This window comes from Oncorhynchus gorbuscha, linkage group LG17 (genome assembly GCF_021184085.1).
Source record: "Oncorhynchus gorbuscha isolate QuinsamMale2020 ecotype Even-year linkage group LG17, OgorEven_v1.0, whole genome shotgun sequence".
Classification (NCBI taxonomy): Eukaryota; Metazoa; Chordata; class Actinopteri; order Salmoniformes; family Salmonidae; genus Oncorhynchus; species Oncorhynchus gorbuscha.
The window spans coordinates 42,066,677-42,094,354 of record NC_060189.1 but is presented as its reverse complement, the minus strand read 5'-3'; the positions used below and the strand labels follow the sequence as shown (position 1 = coordinate 42,094,354).

Here is a 27,678-nt window from a genome sequence, read left to right as displayed (position 1 = left end):
TGGTGGGTTGATTAATAACCTGAACCAGATTACAGGAACTGGTTACAGTGAGAAGCTTCCTCTTGAGTGGACAGCTTGATGAAAACCAGTCAATATTCAGGTCCCCAAGAAAGAAGGCCTCTCTGTTTAGATCATATCCACTATCAAGCATTTCACACATACTATTTACATACTGACTGTTAGCACATGGTGGCCTATAGCAACACCACAAAGGAAAATGCTTTAGATGAGCCAAGAGAACCTGTAACCGCAACACTTCAATAACATTTGACATAAGATCTTCTCTAAGCATTACAGGGATATGGCTCTGAATATATAGAGCAACACCTCCCCAATAAGCATCTATGTATCTTCTATAGATGTTATGTCCTTGTATTGCTACTGTTGTATCATCAAATTATTTATCTAAGTGTCACGATCGTCGTCCTCCTCGTCTGAGGACGAGTAGTTGGAAGGATCGGAGTACCAAAATGCAGCGTGGTATGTGCTCATCGTGAATTTAATGAACAGAGAACAAACTATACAAAACAATAAACGAATAATGACTGTGAAGTTATAATAAGAACTGTGCTGACACAAGCAACTAACATAGACAATCACCCACAACCCAGCAGTCCGTTCATTAATTGGTGTGTGTGTGCTGCATTGTTGAAGCTACGAACCCATAGGCTTGGATCTCCCATCCCTTCTTACCCCTGAACTTATTTAGGCTTGACATGAAAAAGGGGTTGAAAACTTATTGACTCAAGACATTTCATATTTTCATGTTTTTTTCTAAACATAATTCCACTTTGACATTATGGGGTGATTATTTAGGCCAGTGACAAGAAATCTCAATTGAATCCATTTTAAATTCAGGTTGTAACACAACAAAATGTGGAAATATGTGAATACTTTCTAAGTATGTGAATACTTTCTTAAAGTACTGTATTTAGTCCTGTGAGTTTACATAGAGACAGTGCAAGATAGGGTCCATGCAGATACTCCGGGTAACCATTTAATTAACTATTTAGTATTCTTATGGCCATTTAGCAGTATTTTGACTTGGGGGTAGAAGCTGTCTTGGAGCCTGTTGGTCCGAGAGCCAATGCTCCGGCAGCGGTTGCCGGATGGTATCAGAGTGAACAGTCTATGTCTTGTGTGGCTGGAGTTTTTGGCAATTTTTCAGGTCTTGATCTGACACGATAGAGGTCCTCTGGATGGCAGGGAGCTCGGCCCCAGTGATGCGCTGGGATGTCCGCACCACCCTCTATAGTGCTTTGCGGTCGAGGGCGTTGCATTTGCCATACTAAACGTTGACGCAGCCAGTCAAGATGCTCTTGATGGTGCAGCTGTAGAACTTTTTGAGGATTCGAGGGCCCGTGCCAAATCTTCTCAGCCTCCTGAGGGGGAAGAGACGCTGTCATGCCCTCTTCACGACTGTGCGGGTGTGTGTGGACTATGTTAAGTTCTTAGTGATGTGGACGCTACTGGTGCAGGGGTCAGCTGTTTGTTCACCTGCCCGCCATTGCTAATAACCTATACACAACTGCCAGACTACAGTGAGGGTAAAAAGTATTTGATCCCCTGCTGATTTTGTATGTTTGTCCACTGACAATGAAATGATCAGTCTATAATTTTAATGGTAGGTTTATTTGAACAGTGAGAGACAGGATAACAACAAAAAAATCCAGAAAAAAGCATGTCAAAAATGTTATAAATTGATTTGCATTTTAATGAGGGAAAATAAGCAAAGACAAAAAAAACCTTGCTCACCAGAATAATCGATAGTATGAATGCTTCAACCTAGTTGACATTGGTAAAGTTTGTTTTCTCTTTCCTCTCTGCTTCTCTCATGCAGCAAATTTAGGGACTGAGGAGAAAATGCAATAACATTTTCTTTTAACTGAAACTAACAGCTGTTAAAACGACCCAACATGCTTTTGATAAGATTTTAGTTGACTTGAATGGATATTTGATGTGGTTGAAATACTATCAGCTTCAATGTTGCTGATTACCTCAATTACCTTGACACCGGTGCCCACGCACATTGACTCTGTACCGGTACCCCTGTATATAGCCTCACTATTGTTATTTTACTGTTGCTCTTTAATTATTTACTTTTATTTCTTATTTTTGTAGGTAGTTTTCGTAAAACTGCATTGTTGGTTAAGGGCTTTTAGGTAAGCAATTTCACTGTAAGCTGTTGTATTTGGCACATGTAACAAATAAAATTGGATTTGATTTAATTTTATAAATATAGCAGCTTTATGTCTCAGAGGATAACATGTCTCACTAGAGGATAACATGTCTCACTAGAGGATACCATGTCTCACTAGAGGATAACATGTCTCACTAGAAGATAACATGTCTCAATAGAGGATAACATGTCTCAACAGAGGATAACATGTCTCACTAGAAGATAACATGTCTCAACAGAGGATAACATGTTTCAACAGAGGATAACATGTCTCACTAGAAGATAACATGTCTCAACAGAGGATAACATGTCTCACTAGAAAATAACATGTCTCAACAGAGGATAACATGTCTCAACAGAGGATAACATGTCTCACTAGAAGATAACATGTCTCAACAGAGGATAACATGTCTCAACAGAGGATAACATGTCTCAACAGAGGATAACATGTCTCACTAGAAGATAACATGTCTCAACAGAGGATAACATGTCTCAACAGAGGATAACATGTCTCAACAGAGGATAACATGTCTCACTAGAAGATAACATGTCTCAACAGAGGATAACATGTCTCACTAGAAGATAACATGTCTCAACAGAGGATAACATGTCTCAACAGAGGATAACATGTCTCAACAGAGGATAACATGTCTCACTAGAAGATAACATGTCTCAACAGAGGATAACATGTCTCAACAGAGGATAACATGTCTCACTAGAAGATAACATGTCTCAACAGAGGATAACATGTCTCAACAGAGGATAACATGTCTGAACAGAGGATAACATGTCTGAACAGAGGATAACATGTCTCACTAGAAGATAACATGTCTCAACAGAGGATAACATGTCTCAACAGAGGATAACATGTCTGAACAGAGGATAACATGTCTGAACAGAGGACAACATGTCTCAACAGAGGATAACATGTCTCACTAGAAGATAACATGTCTCAACAGAGGATAACATATTTCACTAGAGGATAACATGTTTCAACAGAGGATAATATGTCTCAGAGGATAACATGTCTCAACAGAGGATAACATATTTCACCAGAGGATAACATGTCTCAACAGAGGATAACATATTTCACCAGAGGATAACATGTTTCAACAGAGGATAACATGTCTCAGAGGATAACATGTCTCAGAGGACAACATGTCTCAACAGAGGATAACATGTCTCAACAGAGTATAACATATTTCACCAAAGGATAACATGTCTCAACAGAGGATAACATGTCTCAGAGGATAACATGTCTCAGAGGACAACATGTCTCAACAGAGGATAACATATTTCACCAAAGGATAACATGTCTCAACAGAGGATAACATATCTCAACAGAAGATAACATGTCTCACCAGTGGACTTTGATTTATAATGTTATATAGGGAATCTGTGTATGTGCAGATATGAAAGGAGAGTACTATTAATGAATGTGCTGTATGAATAGAACACTAGTGTAAATATTTAAGTTTGTTGGAACCTCTCCAGCTTATTCATTTAATATTGACTTCAGGCGTCTCTGGTGGTCATTTCCACGACATGTCTGTCAAATTTATATAGCACCTCACAATCATCACACAACACTGCTATAATCCTTCTTTTTACCACTCTTTCCAAAACGTTAATATACTGTTCTGGCCCTCCCTTCTATTTATTTTCAACTCTCCATTTCGCATATATTCTCCTATTGAATTAAACTCTGACATTGTCCTTTTTGCCTTAGTGGATCGATGTTAACATTTTCTTCCGAAGTTCTCAAAACCGTTTGTCAATTTTAGGTCTGCTTGGCCCTAAAGCTTAGGCTATGCACGACCAGCACATAAAGTACATTCCTGAAGTATTTGGAACCCTTGACTATTTCCACATTTTGTCACTTTACAGCCTTATTCTAAAATTGATTCAATAATTTTCCCCCCTCATCAATCTTCACACTATACCCCCAAAATGGAGCTGCAGTCCAAACCGTTCAGACGCTACAGATGTTTTCCCGAGAAGACCGATTTTCGGGATGTCTCACAGTCTGACAAACACCGCTCTAGCTCTGCCACCTTTTACCGCAGATGTGGAAGGGCGATATCGGCGGGTGCGGTGGATTGAGACACAGCCCATGCAACAAAAAAAACATCTCTCTTGCTTAAACAGATGGATTTCACCTGGTCAGTCTGTCATGAAAAGAGAAGGTGTTCTAAATGTTTTGTACACAGTGTAGATATGATACATTAATGGATTTGTAATGCATTGTTTTCTCTTTATTCCCCTGCTCTCTCTCTCTAAGGTTCAAGAGCACCATTGATTTTCAAGGGCTGGTTCTACGCCTGGGGATCACAGGATACAATTTCTTCCTGAATGTATTTATCTCTGCAGCTGTGGAGCTGCTCACTGGTCTCATCTTCAACTGCTGGTGGACAGGGTGGGATGGAGACCCCTCATGGCTGTCTCTAACTTCATATGAGTCGCTGCCTGCCTCATAGTCCCCTTTGTTTCAGTAGGTGAGTAGGTGTAAGTCGTTTTATTTGTTTAGTTGGAGAATCCTTTTCCCGTTTGATTTAGAACAGCTCCTAATGTAGATGTATGGGTACAGTAGCAGAATGGAGAACGTGGCTGGGGTTCCACTTTGCTCTTGGTGGTAGCAATTCAAACTGAAGAGTGAGGTTAACCAATTTAAATCAGTTACCCATTTCCGACAATAACTGACATGGGAAAGCTGATAAGAATAGATTCATGTTGAATTGAGAGCTGCTTTTTCCCCTTTTATGGATGATACATTTTCACTCTTTCTTTTTGATCTTTTACTGTAATTTTGAGATTGTCTGTTGTAATCCCATCATAAAAATGCTGGGATGACCATTCTGCTTCATTTGACCATGAAAAATATATTACGTAGTTTACCACTCTGCATCCCATTGCTGGCTTGCTTCTGAAGCTAAGCAGTGTTGGGCCTGGTCAGTCCTTGGATGGGAGGCCAGATGCTGCTGGAAGTGGTGTTGGAGGGCCAGTATGAGGCACTCTTTCCTCTAGTCTAAAAAAATGCCCCAGGGTAGTGATTGGGGACACTGCCCTGTGTAGAGTGTTGTCTTTTGGGTGGGATGTTAAATGGGTGTTCTGAGGTCATTAAAGATCCCATAACACTTATTGTAAGAGTAGGGGTGTTAACCCTGGTGTCCTGGCTAAATTTCCAAGCTGTCCCTCATACCATCACGGTCACCTAATCATCCCCAGCTTACAATTGTCTCATTTCTCCCCTGTAACTATTCCCCAGGTTGTTGCTGTAAATGAGAATGTGTTCTCAGTCAACTTACATGGTTAAATAAAAATCTATTCAACCGTCTCTTTTCATCTTCCTACAGACTGTGTGGCTGATGAAAACCATAGCGATCATTGGTCAGGCTGTTGCCATTGGAATCGAGACTGAACTTTGCCAACTCTAAGCTGTATCCAACACCTCTCAGCAAATAATAAAATTAAACTCATTAAAGCTGCTTAATTCTGTTTTCACAACCTGGATTACATACTGGTAGTAATACATGCAGTAACATACAACAATAATGTATTATACTACATATATTGTGTAAACATATGATATGACGTAGTGTACTCTATATTGAGACTCATATTCAGTAACATTTTTTTTTACACTGAGTATACCAGACATTAGGAACACCTTCCTAATTTTGAGTTGCATGAACACTAAAAGTTGTCGAAACTGCATTCAGTCTATGTCATGGAAAGAGCAGGTGTTCTTAATGTTTTGTATACTCAGTGTATATTCAGCTCATATTTCTGCATTTCAGAACTGTCGGCTACACTGCTTGATAATACTGTACCATGTGTATCTGTAGGTGTCATGTCTGTGCTGTACAATGGGATTGACAATTTACCTGAGACCATAGAAGACGTGGAGAACTTAAATGGTTGTGTTAGTTTGTCTTAGTCGCTTAATATGCCCATTCTGCATTACCAGGAGACACAAACAAAACACAAAAAGGAAAAGACTTGAAAAGAAAAGACTCCAACAGAAAGGACTACATCATGTAAACTATTTCATATATTTGTGTAAATTTCACACAGTATTACACCATTTTTTCTGTTACTCGGTGAGGCTTGGGATGAAGAAAAGCAACATGTAGAGTAGGAGGAGGAAGAGAATATCAAAAAATAAACACTTGTCTTTCAAACACTGTTTATAACATCATGAAATATTTGTTTCAAACCATAAGAATTGTGTTTTATGCACACTATTTTATGATGACAATAAACATTGAAAGTCATTTTTTACAGTAAAACTTTCTGAAAATACTACTGATGGGATACAAAAGCATTTTCAACATCCAGACGACAATAGCATTTTTTTAAAGAACATTTAATTGGTTGTTCATGTATATTAGGATCTTTGTTCCATTGTGAGTTGTCCTGTAAGCTTCAAGAGCAGTAACAAAAGCTGCCCTACATTAATGATCTGGTTGAATGGGCTGGATTGATGACCTGTAAACATACATTCTAGTGGAAATCACAGACATGCATGAGAAGTGGAATCCACTCAAGCGTGATCACTTCCTGGACCCCACTAAAGGAGGGTGGAATGCACTCATACGTACTGTAGCAAGCTGGGGCAGAGTTCTAGGGTTCAGGGAATACCAATAGCCTATAAATCATGCAACTATCTTCATGATCAATCTCAATGATTTAACTCTGTACACTCCACCAGATGTCAGCCGTTTGAGTACAGTATGTGCACCACACACACACACCTTGATGATAAGCCTTGTACAAGGGCATACCAGAAACCACAGGGCTGTAGGGGTGTTCCCACTTTTTATTTACATTTACATTTACATTTAAGTCATTTAGCAGACACTCTTATCCAGAGCGACTTACACATTTTATAGACCGACACCCGATTACCCAGGACACCTTTACAGTAAAAACAACAGTTATGGGCCCCTAGACTTGATGTTGCTGTTATTGTTGATGTAGTTATGCTATAAGACTTTACACAGGAAATGCAATATGTATTATTATGGAATCAAGTAATCTGGGTTGCAGATACAGTAGGATCATTTGATTAAGAGGCCAGTCTATTGCGGTCACTGCCACACATAAGGGTGTGATGACCTGTCACTAACAGGGGTGGGATCCCAGGGACCGCTGAAGACATTAACATTACCATGTATAGGCGTTCAGAGCACTCCTGTCATCGCTATAGGTTATGCAGAATAGTGCACTGGCTGAAGATTGTGGCCAAAAACAACGATCATTGTGAAGATATAAGACTGTTACTTCAGTATTTACTCGGTTGACTGGACATGGCAGGGAAGGAAGAGTGGCAGAGATTAGCTGACATCATCCAACATTGGAACAACACCCGACTGGACCTGTTTGAGATCAGTCTGCCATGCAAGGTGAGTGGACTTCAGAAATGTAATCAATCAAATCTACAGTGGAGTAGGAAATTATTGACTCCCTTGATAAAGATGAGAAAAAAAACGACGAAATAATTCAAATACTGAGCTATATTATACGCTCCAAGAAAATTGGGAAATTATATTATTTTATACTAATACAATTGATCAGATAAAGATATTTAGTTTAATAATTATATATTTTTTCCTCTCAAAAAGGTAGAGATTAAAATGATTGACACCCATGTTTTCAATATGTTTCAAAACCTCACCCTGAGAGGTTAACGGCATTGAGCCTTTTTCTAAAATGTTTTATGAGTTGGAGAACACATTGGGAGGGATATTTCTATTTCCATCACATACGATCATAGCACCTGGTTTCAATCCAAATGCCAATGCCATTTAGCAAACTCCAGATTTTTACATTGGTTGCTCTCAATAAAGGCTTTTTTTCTGGCAACCCTATTGGCATGCGTCTATAGAGCCTGACTGCCAATATGTCCAGCCTGAGACTCCCACCTCACTATTGTTACAACCCCCCTCAGTTAATTGTAAGTCTCAACTTTTCAAAACAGTACTGCATTTAAAATTGTATGGAATGGTTCACATGTAATAAACTAACCTGTATCTGGCATGCCACCTTAGCTTTTTGAGAAGATAAACTGAGTGTGGTGTATAAGAAATAAAAGTCAACTGGTTTTAATAAAATCACAACTTAAACCATTTACATTTCATATACTTCCTACTGCCAGCCTATTGCTTATGTGTTGCATGTGAGTACCAATTACTTCAATAGTTAATATTTATTTTGAGAACTGGGACACATTAAAATGGTGATAATGTACAGTACCAGTCAAGTTTGGACACACCTACCCATTCAAGGAGTTTGTTATTTTAGCAATTTTCTACATTGTAGAATAATAGTGAAGACATCAAAACTATGAAATAACACATATGGATTCATGTAGTAACAAAAAAAGTGTTAAACAAATCAAAATATATTTTAGATTTGAGATACTTCAAAGTAGCCATGCTTTGCCTTGATGACAGCTTTGCACACTCTTCACCTGGAAAGCATTTCAATTAACAGGTGGGCCTTGTTAAAAGTTAATTTGTGGAATTTCTTTCCTTCTTAATATGTTTGAGCCAATCAGTTGTGTTGTGACTATGAGTGGTATACAGAAGATAGCCTTATTTGGTAAAACACCAAGTCCATATTATGTCAAAAACAGCTCAAATAAGAAAATATAGATGACAGTCCATCATTACTTTAAGACATGAAGGTCAGTCAATCTGGAAAATTGCAGTCGCAAATACCATCAAGCTCTATGATGAAACTGGTTCTCATGAGGACCACCACAGAAAAGGAAGACCCAGAGTTACCTCTGCTGCAGAGGATAAGTTAATTAGAGTTAACTGCACCTCAGATAGCAGCCCAAATAAATCTTGGTCAAATTGCTGAAAATAAACCACTATTAAAAGGACACCAATAATAAGAAGAGACTTGCTTGGGCCAAGAAATACGAACAATGGACATTAGACCAGTGGAAATCTGTCCTTTGGTCTGATGAGTCCAAATTTGAGAATATTGGTTCTAACTGCCGTGTCTTTGTCAGACGCAGAGTAATGGATGAATGGATGATCTCCGCATGTGTGGTTCCCACCATGAAGTATGGAGGAGGAGGTGTGATGGTGTGGGGGTGCTTTGCTGATGACACTGTCTGATTTATTTAGAATTCAAGGCACACTTAAGGATTAGCCCCCTTTTTTTTCTTCACTTTTCGCCAAAAATGACATTCTCAAATCTAACTGCCTGTAGCTCAGGCCCTGAAGCAATGATATGCATATTATTGGTACCATTTGAAAGGAAACTCTTTGAATTTGATGGAAATGTATATAGTAGAATATAACACAATAGATCTGGTAAAAGATAATACAAAGAAAACAACAACCGTTCTTTTGTATTTTTTCTTTGTACCATCATCTTTGAAATGCAAGAGAAAGGCCAAAATATATTATTCCAGCCCAGGTGCAATTTAGATTTTGGCCAATAGATGGCATCAGTGTATATGCAGAGGTTTAGACTGATCCAATGAACCATTGCATTTCTGTTCAAAATGTTGTATCAAGACTCCCCAAATGTGCCTAATTTGTTTATTAATAACTTTTCATTTTCAAAATTGTGCACTCTCCTCAAACAATAGCATGGTATTCTTTCACTATAATAATAGCTACTGTAAATTGGACAGTGCAGTTAGATTATCAAAAATGTAAGCTTTCTGCCAATATCAGATATGTCTATGTTCTGGGAAATATTCTTGTTACTTATAACCTCATGCTAATCGCATTAGCCTACGTTAGCTCATCCATCCCGTGGAAGGGACACTGATCCCGAAAAAGTTTTAAGCACGGCTACCACGGCATTCTGCAGCGATACGCCATCCCATCTGGTTTGAGATTAGTGGGACTATCATTTCTTTTTCAACAGTACCCAAAATACACCTCCAGTCTGTGTAAGGGCTATTTGATCAAGAAGTAGAATGACGGAGTGCTGCATCAGATGACCTGACCTACACAATCACCTGACCTCAACCCAATTGAGATGGTTTGGGATGAGTTGGACCGCAGAGTAAAGGAAAAGTTGCCAACAAGTGCTCAGCATATGTGGGAACTCATTCAAGACTGTTGTAAAAGCATTCCTCATGAAGCTGGTTGAGAGAATACCAAGAGTGTGCAAAGCTGTCATCAAGGCATGTGGCTACTTTGAAGAATCTAAAACAGAAAATATATTTTGATTTGTTCAACACTGTTTTGGTTACTACATGATTCCATATGTGTTATTTCATAATTCCGATGTCTTGACTAATATTTTACAATGTAGAAAACAGTAAAAATAAAGAAAAACCCTTGAGTTGATTAGGTGTGTCCAAATGTAGGTGTGTCCAAACTTTTGACTGGTACTGTATGTGAAAAATGGCTTGACAGAAATTATATGCATAGAAATCTAGTCTGAATACTTTCTGAATGCATTGAATGTTGCATACAACGAAGTTGTTGACTCCCAAGAGATGTGAAAGTTACAATAAAAACACCCCCCCCACACACTATAATCGATGCTCCCGCTCTTCCCCACTGGAGCTCAAGGGCACCAGGCTGCCCTGTGTTGCGCACTCCTGCCACCATCATTTATGCAAACCTGCCTTCCTTCGTCACACGCTTCGCGATACCTGGACTCACTCAATCACCTGTTTAGTACCTCCTCTATGTTTGTTAGTTCCCCAGCTCTGTTCCCCGCTGCTGCATTGATTGTAATATGTCCGTGTTACCCGTGTGCTGATGCTGTTTCTGCCTTGTTCTATATCTGTTCCCTATTAACTGTTTGACTCCCCGTACCCGCTTCTCAACTCCTGTCCGGCGTCGGTCCTTACAGAATGCAGCAGCCATCACACGAAGCATTGTGGAGTTCTGGCGTTCCGGTTGGTGGTGACGTTTGTCCTGGGTCACTGCTGATGGAACCGGGGGGTGCCTAGCCAGCTCGTTGGGCTTCCACGCCCTAGCTGGCTCGAGAGGTTTCCTTTCCCCGGTTGGCTTGGAAGGCACCCATCCCACTTCGGGCCTCAGCCGGATCGTCAGGTCTTGTTCGCCCAGCCGGCCCATGGGTTTTGTTGGTGACGTCAGGCTTGGATTCCGCCAACGATGGAACCAGGGGTGCCTAAGCCAGCTCGTCGGGTTTCCATGTTCTAGCTGGCTCGAGAGGTTTCCTTGCCTCGGTTGGCTCGGCAGGTTCCCATCCCACGTCATGCTCCGCCGGATCATTAGGTTTCCACGCCGCAGCGGGATCGACAGGCGTTCATGCCTCAGCCGGCTCGTCAGGCTCCTATGCCTCAGTCGGCTCTCCAGACTCCCACGCCTCTGCTTGTTCATGGGGAGTTTACCTCCAGCCGGCTTGCCCAGCGCCCATGTCTCGGCCGGCTCTCCCAGGTGGGATGCCGGGTGGCGCCCCTAGAGGGGGGGGATGTCATGCCTACTCCCGCTCTTCCCCCCTGGCACTTGAGGGCGCCAGGCTGCCCTGCATTGCACAGTCCTGCCACCATAAGTTACGCACACCTGCCTTCCCTCGTCACGCGCTTCAGCAATATTGGACTCACTCAATCACCTGTTTATTACCTCCCCTATATTTGTCAGTTCCCCAGCTCTGTATTGATTGTAATATGTCCGTGTTACTTGTGTGCCGATGCTGTTTCTGTCTTGTTTCATGTCTGTTCCCTATCAGATGTTTGACTCTCCGTACCTGCTTCTCATCTCCTGCGTCGGTCCTTACATGGACATAATGTAGAGATTTAAGGGGGTATTCCTGACGGGGACCCAAACCCAACTCAATACCTTAACCCTTACGCCAAGATGTCCAAGCCTCTTGACGAGGTTTCTAGGTATTGGGTTTAGGTCACTACATTATCCCCTTCCTTAAGAGTGAGTCACCACGCCTTTCTATAGCAAGTACTTAATGGACACACACCTTCCCGATAGCCGCCCTTGCTCCATCCAGCAACTTTCAAGCCAACCAGTGTAGGACATCATTGTAAATAAGAATTTGTTCTTAACCGACTTGCCTAAAAAATAACTTTTACCGGTACGCCAAGATCTCAACCTTTTGATGAGGTCGCTAGGTGTTGGGTTAAAGTACTGTTTGTACTGCAAGTCTCCTGGAAATACACGGAGACTAATCATGAGGATGTGTAAGACTTCACTGTATGCCTGAGATTGCCAGCTGTCATAATGAGCCATGTACGGAAGAGATTCAGTTTTTACCACAGTCAAGGAGTTTAACCATACAAGAACCACGTTCATCTGTAAATAGAAAAGGATACAGTAGACTGGTATGCGTTTTGTTACACTCAGAGTAAATCATGGGGCATTGAGTTCGACTGTCAGCAAAGGTGTGAAAAATCTGTAAACAGTCTAGTCGTGTGTTGTTGTATATGAGCACCTACAGTTGTGCTGTTGAGAAGACAAGCACTGCCAACTACACTATGAATAGGCTCAAAGAGTGTACTAACAGCCCCTTATATCCCCCATGACAAAGAACTGACTGCAACGGTGTGAAAAGTATGAGGAGCTTGTGGATTGGTGATGTTGTTTTCTCAAGATGGGGTTATGCTTTCATAAATACCATTGGCTGTCCTGGCTTTTTTGCATCCCACATTCTCATTATGCTCCGGGATAGCATGATGTGTCACGTTCGTCGTATGAATGAGACCAAGGCGCAGCGTGGTATGCATACATTCTTATTTATTTTAAAAATGAACACTGAACAAAATGAACCGTGACGCTATACAAACAAGTGCTGCCAGGCAACTACACATAGACAAGATCCCACAAACACCAAAGGGAAATGGCTACCTAAATATGATCCCCAATCAGAGACAACGATAAACAGCTGCCTCTGATTGGGAACCATATCAGGCCACCATAGACATACAAATCACCTAGACCTACAAAAACCCTAGACATACAAAAACAAACTAGACAATACAAAAACTAGCATACCCACCCTAGTCACACCCTGACCTAACCAAAATATAAAGAAAACAGATATCTCAGGTCAGGGCGTGACATGATGTGTCAGCAGCAGGATTAGTCTGTAGGACACCCACTAGACAGTGATTAGCTAACATTTTACTACTTTGTCCCAAACAGGGTACTATATCCCACCATGTCAATAGATCATGCATACTAACAACCTTCGCACACAATACCCACCACCAACAGACACCAGTTAGTCACCCACATTATCCCTTTTTCTCCAATTTACATTTCAAGTTACAAATCTCATCACCAGATAGCAGCTGGCTAATTAAATTGATTTGCTTTGGAATTTCTAGCCAGCAAATTATAGAAGCTAGCTATGTAGATTTTGGTTTAGATAAACAAATGAAGATTGCTAGCTAGTTAGCTAAGTTATTACCTCTGCTCGACTTCGTTCATCCACTCTTTCCCCTCTAGAACTTAGAGTTCCATGGAGTAATGCGGTTCTACTTTGAGGACCACATTGCAGGGAACGTTGCCACCAAGTGCCTGCGTATCAGCAGCACCACCACCACTGGAGAGGTTATTGAAACACTGTCAGAGAAGTTCAGACCGGACATGAAGATGTTGAATACTCCCTATTTCCTGTTTGAGGTTCATGCTAACAAGGGTAAGATGGATGGATGGATAGACAGACAGATGGCTGGATGGATACAACAATTAAAGAGTACACTTGGGGGCAGGGCATTTGTGAACAATTCTATATTTTGAATAGATTGAGTGTATTATCCGGTAAATTTGTTCATGTTACTCTCCCACTCTTCGCCCTGTTAACCATGGCAGAAGAACGGCAGCTGGACCTGAGTGAAAAGCCTCTGGTTGTGCAGCTGAACTGGAACACACACAACCGGGAGGGCCGCTTCGTACTCAAGAAGGATAAGGACATTATTGTACATGTGACTGACTGCTTACTGTATTTATAATTGAGCAGAATTTGCTCAGTTAGAAATTACTTTTCATGCCCGACCTAGCTTGAATGTCAAGGCAAGGAAAGCAATTTAGCTGGCAAGAGTTAATGCTTTGATTTCCCACTGTAGTGTTGTGTCTCTCTGTGTGATTATGTGGCCTTTATCCATACAGGACAACAGCCCAGAGAAAAAGAAGGGAGGCATGATCCAGAACTTCAAGAGGACACTGTCGAAGAAAGAGAAGAAGAAGGAGAAGAAGAAGACGGGAGATGATGCTGTTAACCACTCGGCAAAGCCTAACGGGTCCACTATGAGGAAAGAGAATGGGTAGGTCTTCGCCAATGAATTCATTAGCAAACAGAGAAGCATGACAATTTTAACTCCAAGCACCCCCACTCTGGTTCACAAAAGTTCATGTTCAATGTTAAGTCTGTCTCCTGTAAAAGTTCACTGCCTGTAGCGGATTCTCAAGTTATAGGTATAGTCTTCTCTCCACTGCAGGCAGATATCAGCCTCTGTACCTGTGGAGAAGTCCTGGACCAACAAGGATATTGTTTCTAACCCTGACACAACAGAATGCAAGAAAAGTTCCACGTGGCGAGGCATGGTCCGGAAGCATAACCAGCAACAAGACTATGGAACAGGGAATGAAAGGTAAACATGACCCCAAGTAATGTAAACATTTACATTTGTTGACATGACCTTGTCTTCTGTGTGTGACAAAAATTCACACGTTTCTGGCATCTCTTGAAGCTTAATAAAATGGCTACTGTGGCTTTTGTTTCTTCATGATTCCGGTTTTGAGATATTGTTGAGGTGACTATAGGCTGGACAACTGAAATTATTACATCTTGTCTTAACAGAGATCAGGACAACATGGACCAACTTGCACTTCCAGTTGGTATTAAATTCAGGGAAAATTGTAAGTAATTCAATTTGACCATTGTAGTAGCACTGTAGTAGCACATTGTAATAACACACAGTAATAACATAGCAATAGAATAATCAGTTTGTTGTCGGTCTCATTATCATCCTGTATTAATCTGCCGTCCTCTACTGGTGTCCCTCGTAACAGCCGAGGACCCCTTCCTCTCTGCAGTCATCAACTACACCAACAGTTCCACTGTGCACTTCAAGCTCTCCCCTGCCTACGTCCTGTACATGGCCGGACGCTTCGTTCTCCACCGCCATTATAGTCACAGTCAGGAGACATCACAGAGTCATCGCCCCTCAGAGCACGCACACAGAGTCACCGCTACTGTCAACAAGATGGTAGCCATGACTGAGGTGGTCATCCAGGCAAGTGAGACCATGCATGCACCATCACACGTTTGACTGTGAATTATACAGCTCAACTGGAAAGAGCATGCCTCTACTACTTCATGGGTTCATTATGGTTTTGGTAACACTTTAGCCTGAAGGTATACTTAAGCAATACGGTTCGAGTGGGTGTGGTATATGCCAATATACTGTACCATGGCTATTGGCTGTTCTTATGCACAACGAAATGTGGAGTGCCTGGACACAGCCCTTAGCCGTGATATATTTGCCATATACACAGTCAAATAGTATCTCACAAGCTACAATAATGAACTAAATAAGTCATCACCTCCCAGTCTTAAAAACAACCTAACAAATAAAATGCGTCCAGCATCTAGAATTGTCGTTTCTACCAGCGATCCTAGCAAGCATTTGTTCATAAGATGCTACTTCTAAAATGTATTCTATCCATTGTTTCATAGTAGGAGTGGCATGACCCTTCCAAATTCTAAGGATTACTCTAGCTGCTGTAACCATACAGTGATCAGTGCAAATTCCTCATTTGACACCCAAAAGTACTCATTACATTTTCAATTCTTAGCAGTACAGGAAAATGGTCAAATTCACACACTTATCAAGGGAACATCCCGGTCATCCCTACTGCCTCTGATCAAGTGGACTCACTAAGCACAATGCTTTGTTTGTAAATTATGTCTGGGTGTTGGAGTGTACCCCTGGCTATCCGTAGGTTTTAAAAACAAGAAAATGATGCCATCTGGCTTGCTTGAATATACGGAAGTTGAAATCATTTTTGATATTGATATTTTAGCAATTACATTTACTTTTGACACTTAAGTATATTTCAAACAAAATACTAATAGACTTTTACTCAAGTAGTATTTTACTAGGTGACTTTCACTTTTACTTTAGTAATTTTCTACTAAGGTATCTTTACTTTTACTTAAGTATGACAATTGGGTACTTTTTCCACCACTGGATATTTCAAAACATCCTTCCAAAAATGTAGCACTAATGTACACTCCCTTATGGACTACCGAAGTGCGCAGCGGTCTAAGGCACTACATTTCAGTTACTAGAGGTGGCCCTGGTTTGAATCCAGGTTGCATCCCATCCTGCCGTGATTGGGAGTCCCATAGGGCGGTGCACAGTTGTCTGGGTTTGGCTGGCGTAGGCTGTCATTGTAAATAAGAATTTGTTCTTAACTGACTTGCCTAGTTAAATAAAGGTAAAATTAAAATTGTGTGAAAGAATTTCCCAGTGTCTTTTTGGCATTTCCAACACAGAGAATTGTTGGTCAGTCCCATCTTATAAAGCCTTGTTGGGGTCCAATACAATCTATGTAGTATCTTATACTGAGTAAGTTTCCCCCTGACTTCTCTTATCTTCCTCCTTGGACAAGATCTTCAACCAGGTATCATCCTCAATTTCACACTTAAGGTCAATTTGACATATTGTTCTGAGGTTTTTACAGTCTTTACTCTGCAGATGACTAAATATTGATTAAAAAATGTCTGCTTTATGTTTGGGTAATTCCAGTTACTCAGCTATTGGGTTCTTTCTAAATCTACCCTTCATATCTACCCTTTATATAAACATCTACCCTTATTATAAACATGTAACATTAGTATAGCATGATCTGTGAGGGCAATGGGCCCAATCTTGCAATCAATCCCATTATTAACCATGAAATTAGATATCAAGATGAAATCTATTCTGGAGTGTGCCTTATGACAGTGGGAGAAAAAATTATATTCTCTATCATTAGGATGGACTAATCTTCATACGTCTGTAAGGCCCATATCTTCTGCTAATATGTACTTGCGGTCAAAAGTTTTAGAATACCTACCAGTACTCATTCAAGGGTTTTCTTTATTTTTACCATTTTCTACATTGTAGAATAATAGGGAAGACATCAAAACTATGAAATAACACATGGAATCATGTCAAATGTATATATATAGCCCTTTTTACATCAGCTGATATTTCAAAGTGCTGTACAGAAACCCAGCCTAAAACCCCAATCAGCAAGCAATGCAGGTGTAGAAGCACGGTGGCTAGGAAAAACTCCCTAGGAAGGCCAAAACCTAGGAAGAAACCTAGAAAGGAACCAAGCTATGTGGGGTGGCCAGTCCTCTTCTGGCTGTGCCGGGTGGAGATTATAACAGAACATGGCCAATATGTTCAAATGTTCATAAATGACCAGTTTGGTCAAATAATAATAATCACAGGCAGAACAGTTGAAACTGGAGCAGCAGCACGGCCAGGTGGACTGGGGACAGCAAGGAGTCATCATGCCAGGTAGTCCTGAGGCATGGTCCTAGGGCTCAGGTCCTCCGAGAGAGAGAAAGAAAGAGGAGAAAGAGAGAATTAGAGAGAGCATATTTAATTCACACAGGACACCGGATAAGACAGGAGAAGTACTCCAGATATAACAAATTGACCCTAGCCCCCTGACACATGAACTACTGCAGCATAAATACTGGAGGCTGAGACAGGAGGGGTCAGGAGACACTGTGGCCCCATCCGATGACACCCCCGGACAGGGCCAAACAGGAAGGATATAACCCCACCCACTTTGCCAAAGCACAGCCCCCACACCACTAGAGGGATATCTTCAACCACCAACTTACCATCCTGAGACAAGGCCGAGTATAGCCTACAAAGATCTCCTCCACGGCACAACCCAAGGGGGGGCGCCAAAGCAGACAGGAAGATCACATCAGTGACTCAACCCACTCAAGTGACGCACACCTCCTAGGGATGGTATGAAAGAGCCCTAGTAAGCCAATGACTCAGCCCCTGTAATAGGGTTAGAGGCAGAGAATCCCAGTGGAAAGAGGGGAACCAGCCAGGCAGAGACAGCAAGGGCGGTTCCTTGCTCCAGAGCCTTTCCGGTCACCTTCACACTCCTGGGCCAGACTACACTCAATCATATGACCCACTGAAGAGATTATTCTTCAGTATAGACTTAAAGGTTGAGATAGGAGAAAGCCCTGCCTCCAGCTGTTTGCTTAGAAATTCTAGGGACAATTAGGAGGCCTGCATCTTGTGACCGTAGCGTACGTGTAGGTATGTACGGCAGGACCAAATCAGAGAGATAGGTAGAAGCGAGCCCATGTAATGATTTGCAGATTAGCAGTAAAAACCTTTGAAATCAGCCCTTGCCTTGACAGGAAGCCAGTGTAGGGAGGCTAGCACTGGAGTAATATGATCAAATTTTTTGGTTCTAGTTCAGGATTCTAGCAGCCGTATTTAGCACTAACTGAAGTTTATTTAGTGCTTTATCCGGGTAGCCGGAAAGTAGAGCATTGCAGTAATCTAACCTAGAAGTGACAAAAGCATGGATTAATTTTTCTGCATCATTTTTGGACAGAAAGTTTCTGATTTTTTCAATATTACGTAGATGGAAAAAAGCTGTAACCAACAAAGTGTTAAACAAATCTAAATATATTTTCTATTTGTGATTCTTCAAAGTAGCCATCCTTTGCCTTGATGACAACTTTGCACGCTCTTGGCATTCTCTCAATCAGCTTCATGAGGTCGCCACCTTGAATGCATTCAATTAACAGGTGTGCCTTGTTAAAAGTGAATTTGTGGATTTGTTTCCTTCTTAATGCGTTTAAGCCAATCAGTTGTGTTGTGACAAGGTAGGGGTGGTATACAGAAGATAGCCGTATTTGGTAAGACCAAGTCCATATTATGGCAAGAACAGCTCAAATAAGCAGAGAAATGACAGTCCATCATTCCTTTAAGACATTAAGGTTAGTCAGTCCGGAAAATCTCAAGAACTTTAAAAGTTTCTTCAAGCGCAGTCGCAAAAACCATCAAGCGCTATGATGAAACTGGCTCTCATGAGGACCACCATTGGAAACGAAGACCCAGAGTTACCTCTGCTGCAGAGGATAAGTTTATTAGAGTTACCAGCCTCAGACATTTCAGTCAAAATAAATGCTTCACGGAGTTCAAGTAACAGACACATCTCAACATGAACTGTTCAGCAGAGACTGCATGAATCAGGCCTTCATGGTTGAATTGGTGCAAAGAAACCACTACTAAAGGACACCAGTAATAAGAAGAGACTTGCTTTGGCCAAGAAACACGAGCATTATACATTAGACCGGTGGAAATCTGTCCTTTGGTCTGATGAATCCAAATTTGAGTTTTTTTGGTTCCAACCGCTGAGACGCAGAATAGGATGATCTCTGCATGTGTGGTTCCCACCATGAACCACACATGCGTAAACCACACGTGAACCACACTGGTGACACTGTCTGCTATTTATTTAGAATTCAAGGCACACTTAAAAAGCATGGCTACCACAGCAATATGCAGCGATACTATGCATGCCAGTCTCTCTTAGCTAAGAGTTGTGTCATATCTTGTTTTTCTAAGAAACATTATTGTATTGGAAATTCCTAATTGTTTGCTAGTTAACTTACACACAGCACTGACACACACAACTACGCCACCAGATATGCCACCAGGAGTCTTTTCGCAATCCCCAGGTCCAGAACAAATTCAAGGAAACATACAGTATTATACAGAGCCATGAGTGCATGGAACTCCCTTCCATCTTTTATAGGGCAAGTGAACAACAAAACACAAATAAATCAACACCTCGCAGGACAATGTTTCCCCATGTGACCTACTTGTTGTGTGTATGTACTAACATGTATGTGTAACTGATAGATTCAAACACACACACACACACACACTACATGATCATTTAAAAAAATGTATGTAAATTGTAAAGTCTTTTGTCTGTAATTATTTTTCATTATGTGTCAGACCCCAGTAAGATTAGCTGTCACCATTGTCATCGGCTAATGGGGATCCTAATAAATAAAATAAATATACCACGGCTGTTAGCTAATCAGCATTCAGGGCTCGAACCACCCAGTTTATAATGCTTGATAACTTGTTACAAGCATGCATTGACACTTTATAATGTCTCATAATAAGGCTTATAAAATGTCCATATTTATTCCATCTTGGTCTTTCTCTCTCTCCCTTCCAGAAGCAGAAGTCCATAGCTGGTGCTGTAGCCTTCTGGATGGCCAATACCTCAGAGCTCCTGAACTTCCTAAAGCAGGACAGAGATCTAAGCCCCATCACTCTGCAGGCTCAGGAGAACCTGGCACACCTGGTGTACAAAGCTTTCAAGTAAGACATTACACATAGCACTTCTTATCTCTTCTAATCTATGTAATTTACTCTGACTTCAGTAAATAAGAAATTCAGTAAATAAGGATTGTAGCTGCTGTTCTACTGTGAACTGAGCACATAAGTGATCTTCCCTAATCCGTCCTGATGTTGTACAGTATTGATAAAGCCCCCTGCCCCCCTGTCTGTCTGTCTTTCTGTCTTTTGTTCCTCAAGGTGTTTGACTCAGTGTCTGCTGGCTGATCTGAGCAGACACTTGCCAGAATTCCTTATTTATCCTGAGGGGAGTCAATCACCTGCAGGAATAGGTACACCATGAATGTTAACCACAACACAATCAAGTTATAACCTCTAACGTTTTTTGTTTTAACCCGCAGCTTCCATACGTTATTTTTGATCCAGTAGATATAGAACCATCATATTAGCATGGAAATCAACACCAGTGTGCTTATTTTCAATGTTTTTTAAAAGTTTGTTTCAAAACTTTTTGTCTCTCGATCCTCCTTCCACCAGAGGGCGTACTGCAAACCTTGATGGGTGCCATGTCTCTGCTGCGTCGCTGTCGAGTCAACGCTGCCCTCACCATCCAGCTGTTCTCCCAACTCTTCCACTCCATCAGTGCCTGGCTCCTCAACAGGTGAGAGAGGCAGACATACAGTAGTTGAGGCTTTTAAATCACGTTTTGAAAACACCCTTTTAGCCTGGCCTTTAATCACCAATATTTTACTCATCTTTTTTGTTTCATGTTCTTTTATTAATCTCTTTTATTTCTTTGTCTTGTTTTAATCTCCTTGTTTTTCATGATTTTATTGTAAAGTGTGTCATTTTAAATGTACTTTAAATCATGTTTGATTTGATTCAACAGGCTGCTGAGCCCCAGCCCCCAGGGAGAGGCCTGCTCCCTGGGCCTTAGGTCCCACTACTGGGGGGCCACCCTCCGCCAGAGGCTTAGCCTGGTGGAGGACTGGGCAGAGAGGCAAGGTCTGGAGCTGGCCGCAGACTGCCACCTCAGCCGCATCATACAGGTGGGTGACTTTATTTTAGTTTATTTGACCAGGTTGTCAAATGTGTCTAAATTCCTCAAGGTGGGCGTTTTTAAGCTAGTTCCTATGTCACAGTAGGGCTGTTTAAAGGTCCAATGCAGCCGTTTTTATCTCAATATCAAATCATTTCTGGGTAACAATTAAGTACTGTTTGTTTTAAATTCAAATGGTCAAAAAGAAACAAAAATAGTTTCTCAGCAAAGAGCAATTTCTCAAGCAAAAATGTACCTAAGACAAAGTTATTTTACAGAAAACAGACTTTCAGCATGCTTATAGGGAAGGGCACTCAACATGCTTGGCACTGACACAAATGACTGATGATTGGCTGAAAGAAGATTGTGGCAGCTGTTTTGTTAGACTTTAGTACATCTTTTGATGTCATTGATCATAACCTATTGCTGAAAAACTTAAGTGTTATGGATTTGCATCCTCTGCCTTATTATGGATTGCGAGTTACCTACGGTATCTAATAGAACACAGAGGGTTTTCATTAATGGAATTATCTCTCATGCAAATTCAGTTGAATATGGTGTACCGCAGGGAAGCTGACTAGGGCCATTATCGTTTTCTGTTTGTACAAATGACCTTTCACTGACCTTGAATAAAGTCTGTGTGTCTTTGTACACTGACGGCTCAACAGTCTACATGTCGGCTGCAACAGTAAAATAAATAACTGAGACATTTAACATAGAGATCCAGTCAGTTTTAGAATGGGTGACTAGCATTAGACTGGTGCTAAATATCAAAAAAACTAAAAGCATAATTTTTCAGACAAATCACTCGCTCGATGCTAAACCTTGTTTAGATCTATTATTGAATAATATAGCTAATGAGCAAGTTGAAGGGACAAAACTGCTGGATGTAACCCTAGATAGCGAGCTTTCATGGTCAAAACATATAGAATCAATGGTTGCTAAAATGGGAAGAGGTCTGTCCATGATAGGGTGTTGCTCTGCCTTCTTGACATCTTAGTTGAACAGACAGGTCCTACAGGCCCTAGTTTTGTCACACCTGGACTACTGCCCAGCTGTGTGGTCATGTGTGGCAAAGAAGGACAGTTGGTCCAGAACAAAGCAGCACGTATCACACTTAGATGTACACAGATGGAACGTTGAGGAAAGTTGAGGAGAGGTATTGATGTGTTGAAGTTACCGAACCCCGAACTCTGATGAGGGCAGCTTGTCTGTTGAAACGTTGGTTATTAAATGATTGCATCTGAGCTCCTAGAGTGTGCAGAAGTTGCAGCAGTGTTCAAGCAGTTGGCAAGCAGTTCGGACACACATCAATAAAACACAAGACATGCAACCAGAGGTCTCTTCACAGTCCCCAGGTCCTGAACAGATAATGGGAAACGCACAGTATTAAATAAAGCCATGACTACATGGAACTTTCTGTTACCCCAGGTAACTCAAACTAGCAATAAAACCAGTGTAAAATAACAGATAACACAAAAGGGACTGTGAAGAGACAGACCTTTTATATACAGTTGAAGACGGAAGTTTGATGTCTGAAAATTATGTCATGGCTTTAGAAGCTTCTGATAGGCTAATTGACATAATTTGAGTGTGGATATATTTCAAGGTCAATCTTTAGGTCAACCTTTAAAGTCAGTGCCTCTTTTTCATGGGAAAATCAAAGGAAATCAGCCAAGACCTCTTTTTTTTGGACTTCCACAAGTCTGGTTCATCCTTGGTAGCAATGTCCAAATGCCTGAAGGTATCATGTTCATCTGAACAAACAATAGTAGGCAAGTACAGTATAAACACCATGGGACCACACAGCCGTCATACCGCTCAGGAAAGAAAGCATTCTGTGTCCTAGAGATGAACGTACTTTGGTGCGAAAAGTGCAAATCAATCCCAGAACAACAGCAAAAGACCCTGTGAAGATGCTGGAGGAAACAGGTACAAAAGTATCTATATCCACAGTAAAACTAGTCCTATATCAACATAACCTGAAAGGCCGTTCAGCAAGGAAGAAGCCACTGCTCCAAAACCGCCATAAAAAAAACAGACTACGGTTTGCAACTGCACATGGGGACAAAGATCGTACTTTCTGGAGAAATGTCCTCTGGTCTGATGAAACAAAAATAGAACTGTTTGGCCATAATGACCATCGTTATGTTTGGAGGAAAAAAGGGGGGATGCTTGCAAGCCGAAGAACACCATCCCAACCGTGAAGCCCGGGGTAGCAGCATCATGTTGTGGGGGTGCTTTGCTGCAGGAGGGACTGGTGCACTTCACAAAATAGATGGCATCATGAGGATGGAAAATTATGTGGATATATTGAAGCAACATCTCAAGCCATCAGTCAGGAAGTTAAAGCTTGGTCGCAAATGGGTTTTCCAAATGGACAATGACCCCAAGCATACTTCCAAAGTTTTGGCAAAATGGCTTAAGGATAACTAAGTCAAGGTATTGGAGTGGCCATCACAAAGCCTTGACCTCAATCTGAAAATGAGTGGGCAGAACTGAAAAAGTAACATTTCAGTTACTGGCCCAACGCTCTAACCACTAGGCTACCTGCCGTCCCTGTATGCTATGTTTGACTTTTTAAATGTACTATATGTATTTCAGTACTTGACTAATAATGTTCTGTACTATGTATTATGTCATGCTTCATGTGGACCCCAGGAAAAGTATCTTATACTTTTGCAGCGGATAATGGGAATCCTAATAAATACCAAATATCAAGATGAGTCCTAATTGGTCTGTCATGTCACAGGCTTCTGTCTATAACAGAATGGGGGCTTCCCTGGTCAGTACATTGTACACCATTTTTAAACCGCAGATTTTTTGGAAAGACATAGCTATGGAAAATGGCTACAGTGTTGCTACAACTCTCAACAACATTGCTGCCCTGAATTCAGCTGGTGCTATCGACAAAGCTCAGTGGGAGAAGAAAGACTAATTTATGGAGGACAATGCCAAGCTGACTCACATGCGCTTACTTGTGAATTGTTGTTGTTAAGAGATGTGAACAATGCTGAATGGGTGTAAACAAAGAAGAGCTCTCTAGCAAGTGTGAAAATCTCCTTATAAATCTTTCAATGGCATTTTCTCCTACTTGTGTGTTTACAAGTTTATCAACTTTCAAAGCAGCATAACTTTCCCATGTTTCCCTGGTCAACTACAGTGTATGATTTACCATAAAGCCAACATTAGAGATGTGCAGGAAATGTACCTTTTCTAGTTGACATTTAGAATCTCCTTTTCAAGACCTGTGTTTGCCCAACCACTTAACCCTGTTATGCAGGTGAATGAGGACCCAAAAGCGACTTAACGGAAACAGAGTCTTTATTCCAGTTTTAAACAAAAGCGATAATCCTGGATATTATCTAGGTAAATGCAAAAACAGGAAAACTGAAATCCACTCGTCAGTAGAGAGGAACGACTGGAGACGCGACCACAGACTGCAGGTCGCTTCAGGAAGGCACCGGCCGTAGCTGACATTGACACCTGCTCACACGCAGCATCTGAAGAAGGTAAAAACACGACAGGGCGGAACAAGGACACAGAACTGCGAACATCAAACAAGGATCCGACAAGGACAGAAGCGGAAAACAGAGGGAGAAATAGGGACTCTAATCAGAGGGCAAAATAGGGGACAGGTGTGAAAAGAGTAAATGAGGTAGTTAGGAGAATGAGGAACAGCTGGGAGCAGGAACGGAACGATAGAGAGAGAGAGCGAGAGAGGGAGAGAGGGAGGGGGAGAGAGAGGGATAGAAAGAGGGAAAGAACCTAATAAGACCAGCAGAGGGAAACGAATAGAAGGGAAGCACAGAGACAAGACATGATAATCAATGACAAAACATGACAGTACCCCCCACTCACCGAGCGCCTCCTGGCGCACTCGAGGAGGAACCCTGGCGGCAACGGAGGAAATCATCAATCAACGAACGGTCCAGCACGTCCCGAGATGGAACCCAACTCCTCTCCTCAGGACCGTAACCCTCCCAATCCACTAAGTACTGGTGACCACGTCCCCGAGAACGCATGTCCATGATCTTCCATACCTTGTAAATAGGAGCGCCCTCGACAAGGATGGGGGGGGGGAGACGAACGGGGGCGCGAAGTAAGGGCTTGACACAGGAGACATGTAAGACAGGGTGGACGCGACGAAGATGTCGCGGAAGAAGCAGTCGCACAGCGACAGGATTGACGACCTGAGAGACACGGAACGGACCAATGAACCGCGGAGTCAACTTGCGAGAAGCTGTCGTAAGGGGAAGGTTACGAGTGGAAAGCCACACTCTCTGACCGCGACAATACCTAGGACTCTTAATCCTACGTTTATTGGCGGCTCTCACAGTCTGCGCCCTGTAACGGCAAAGTGCAGACCTGACCCTCCTCCAGGTGCGCTCACAACGTTGGACAAAAGCCTGAGCGGAGGGAACGCTGGACTCGGCGAGCTGGGATGAGAACAGAGGAGGCTGGTACCCAAGACTACTCTGAAACGGAGATAGCCTGGTAGCAGACGAAGGAAGCGAGTTGTGAGCGTATTCTGCCCAGGGGAGCTGTTCTGCCCAAGACGCAGGGTTACGAAAAGAAAGGCTGCGTAATATGCGACCAATCGTCTGATTGGCCCTTTCTGCTTGACCGTTAGACTGGGGATGAAAACCGGAAGAGAGACTGACGGAAGCACCAATCAAACGACAGAACTCCCTCCAAAACTGTGACGTGAATTGCGGGCCTCTGTCTGAAACGGCGTCTAACGGGAGGCCATGAATTCTGAACACATTCTCAATGATGATTTGTGCCGTCTCCTTAGCGGAAGGAAGCTTAGCGAGGGGAATGAAATGTGCCGCCTTAGAGAACCTATCGACAACCGTAAGAATCACAGTCTTCCCCGCAGACGAAGGCAGACCGGTAATAAAGTCTAAGGCGATGTGAGACCATGGTCGAGAAGGAATGGGAAGCGGTCTGAGACGACCGGCAGGAGGAGAGTTACCTGACTTAGTCTGCGCGCAGTCCGAACAAGCAGCCACGAAATGGCGCGTGTCACGCTCCTGAGTAGGCCACCAAAACCGCTGGCGAATAGAAGCAAGCGTACCCCGAACGCCGGGGTGGCCAGCTAACTTGGCAGAGTGAGCCCACTGAAGAACAGCCAGACGAGTAGAGACAGGAACGAAAAGAAGGTTACTAGGACAAGCGCGCGGCGACGCAGTGTGAGTGAGTGCTTGCTTTACCTGTCTCTCAATTCCCCAGACAGTCAACCCGACAACACGCCCTTCAGGGAGAATCCCCTCGGGGTCGGTAGAAGCCACAGAAGAACTAAAGAGACGGGATAAGGCATCAGGCTTGGTGTTCTTATTTCCCGGGCGATAAGAAATCACGAACTCGAAACGAGCGAAAAACAACGCCCAACGAGCTTGACGTGCATTGAGTCGTTTGGCAGAACGGATGTACTCAAGGTTCTTATGGTCAGTCCAAACGACAAAAGGGACGGTCGCCCCCTCCAACCACTGTCGCCATTCGCCTAGGGCTAAGCGGATGGCGAGCAGTTCGCGGTTACCCACATCATAGTTGCGTTCCGATGGCGACAGGCGATGAGAAAAATAAGCGCAAGGATGGACCTTATCGTCCGAATGGAAGCGCTGGGACAGAATGGCTCCCACGCCCACCTCTGAAGCGTCAACCTCGACAATGAATTGTTTAGTGACGTCAGGAGTAACAAGGATAGGAGCGGATGTAAAACGCTTCTTGAGGAGATCAAAAGCTCCCTGGGCGGAACCGGACCACTTAAAGCACGTCTTGACAGAAGTAAGAGCTGTGAGAGGGGTAGCCACTTGACCGAAATTACGAATGAAACGCCGATAGAAATTAGCAAAACCGAGAAAGCGCTGCAACTCGACACGTGACTTAGGAACGGGCCAATCGCTGACAGCCTGGACCTTAGCGGGATCCATCTGAATGCCTTCAGCGGAAATAACAGAACCGAGAAATGTGACAGAGGAGACATGAAAGGCGCACTTCTCAGCCTTCACGTAGAGACAATTCTCTAAAAGGCGCTGGAGTACACGTCGAACGTGCTGAACATGAATCTCGAGTGACGGAGAAAAAGGTAAACGAAAACAAAGATGTTCAGCATGTCTCTCAGTACATCATTAACTA

General features: G+C 42.3%; 1 pseudogene; it reads left to right on the top strand.

Annotated features, from left to right (window-relative positions):
• Positions 1–7,412: 7,412 nt before the first annotated feature.
• LOC124001420 overlaps positions 7,413–27,678 on the top strand; it is a 37,326-nt pseudogene continuing 17,060 nt past the window's right edge.